This window comes from Bombus huntii, unplaced genomic scaffold (assembly GCF_024542735.1).
Source record: "Bombus huntii isolate Logan2020A unplaced genomic scaffold, iyBomHunt1.1 ctg00000156.1, whole genome shotgun sequence".
Taxonomy (NCBI): Eukaryota; Metazoa; Arthropoda; class Insecta; order Hymenoptera; family Apidae; genus Bombus; species Bombus huntii.
The window spans coordinates 85,001-87,500 of record NW_026099397.1 but is presented as its reverse complement, the minus strand read 5'-3'; the positions used below and the strand labels follow the sequence as shown (position 1 = coordinate 87,500).

At 49.0% G+C, this 2,500-nt stretch overlaps 1 pseudogene; it reads left to right on the top strand.

The window, feature by feature from the left end:
- LOC126877383 (large subunit ribosomal RNA) overlaps positions 1–2,500 on the top strand; it is an 8,459-nt pseudogene that overhangs the window by 3,641 nt on the left and 2,318 nt on the right.

Here is a 2,500-nt window from a genome sequence, read left to right as displayed (position 1 = left end):
ATCGAAACTCTGATAGAGCCTCGGACGTGGCGTCTCTCGGTCCCGGAGGCGCCGCGGCGGATTTTTCCGCTCTGGAGGGGACTTCTGTTGACGACCCGGCTACATCCCCGGACACGAACGAAATAATGGTACCGATCGTGGGTGACCAGGTTGCCTGCCCTGTCTGCCAGAAAAGGGAAATCGACCTTTTCTTTTTGTCGTTATCGGACCTAGGGCGGCACCTGGAACAACATCATGTGACAGCCCGCATCCAATGGAGATGCAAAGACTGTGGGAAAGGCTTCCCGAAGCTTCATGGGGCCAGATGTCACCTGCCTCACTGTAGAGGCACGAGTCAGAGTGCTGGCGGCTCGCACAGATGCGAAACCTGCTCCATGAGTTTTGGGACGCTTAGAGGGCTGTCTACCCACGAGCGGCATGCGCACCCTGCCGTAAGAAACGTCAAAAGAAGGGGAACGGACCCCCCTGAGAAAAAATGGACGTTGGAGGAGTTGGCCCAATTAAGGGAACTTTGTGAGACCTATAAGGACCACAAATTCCCCAATAAAATGATAAGCGAGATCCTCACCAGCAAGACGATCGACCAAATCAGGTATCAGCGAAAGAAGCTGAGACTGATTGGTGAGGAAACAGAGCCAACTCAGGTGACAGAGGGAGGGTGCGATCCCGTTGATCCAGGCAATGCGTGTTTTGAAGAGCCTGGAATCAGCGGTTCAGAATATCAAGAGTGGAAACTCCAATTGGAGTCCGCTATTTCGACACAAGTCGAGGTGCCACCTGTTTTAAGGTGGGTCCACACTCGACTGATGACTATCTGGGTCTCTCTCAAGGGAAATAGGGAAGCCCTTGAGAGCGCTATAAATGATTTTATAAAATGTACGCTCTATGGAGCTTTACAGGAAATTAATAAAAACAAAAAGAGGGCAAGAAACGAAAACAAAAAACGGATTGCACACCAAAATAGCAATAGAAAGAACAGAAACGCTAGAAAGAGATACTCCTTCGCACGTTGCCAGGAGTTGTTCACTGAAAATCCAAAGAGGTTGGCTGATGCTGTTATAAACGATGATCAGGCCTTCCTCCAACCGGCTAGGGATCCACCTAGTGCTGAGGAAGTGAAGGGACTCTACGAGGATCTATGGGGCCAGACAGGACCTGTCGAAGTCCCTGTCCCAGGAGGTAGAGCCCCCGAGCTGTCCTTATGCGAAATCTTCCCGCCAATTGCTGTTGAGGATGTGGCGGAGAAACTAAGCAAAATAAGAATGAAGGCTGCGGCAGGACCGGATGGTTTCCAGAAGGAACACCTTCTGATCCCCGGCCTGCCTATAATATTAACTAAGCTATACAACATCTTGATTTATTTTTCCTATTTTCCTCCTATATGGAAGGAAAATAGAACAACATTAATTCCAAAAGCAAACAAGAATAGCAGCCTGGTCGAGAATTGGAGGCCAATAACTATTGGCCCCATTCTCGGCCGTATTTTCTCCTCCATTATTGACGGGAGGATAAGAAGGGGCATTGTATTGAATCCAAGGCAGAAAGGATTCACCGCCGAGAGCGGCTGTAAAATTAACATAGACCTGTTGAGCGCTGCCTTGGATCATAGTAAGAAAAAGAAAGGCGGGATATTCACAATAGTGGATATCTCAAAAGCCTTTGATACAGTGCCTCATTCGGCAATTGTTCCCTGCCTGAGGAGGAAGGGAGTGCCGACCCCCATTACCGACTTGATTGGTTGTATGTATAGTGAGGGCAAGACAACGATCAAGACTAAAAATAATATGGGGGTCGAGATTACGATCCTCAGGGGAGTTAAGCAGGGCGACCCTTTGTCGCCGCTGCTATTCAATCTGTGCTTGGAGCCACTGCTGGATTTGATCGAGAATCAAACCAGGGGGATAAACATAAATGATTCACGGACGATCCCTGTACTGGCTTTCGCTGACGACGTAGTATTGCTCGGCGCCGATATCGGGGAAGCGCAGCGCCAAGTGGATATGCTCAACGAGTATCTGAATGGCCTCGGTATGACCATCTCCCGGGACAAAAGTCAGATATTTCAAATAGTCGCAGAAAGACGAACTTGGTTCGTTAAAGAACCAAAAGTTAAACTTGGGAATAACACCATCCCAACGATCGATCCCGACGAGGCCTTCAGGTACCTAGGCGCCAAAATGGGGCCATGGAAGGGCATACACTGTGGCGTAATTGTTCCCGAGCTGCTGAGTGTGGTGAGGAGGGTTAGAAAGCTCTCTCTCAAACCATGCCAGAAGCTAGAATTGATCATAAAGTACATCTTTCCCCGATATATCTATAACCTTCTCGTAAACCCGCCGAGCGACTGCGTTTTAAGATTGCTGGACAGCGAAGTCAGACAGGAAATAAAGGCCATATTTCACCTTACGCCTTCAACGGCCACTGGTTTTTTCTATGCCCCCAAATCCTGGGGCGGTTTGGGGCTGCCAAGATTTGAACACATCGTCAAACTTGGCACCCT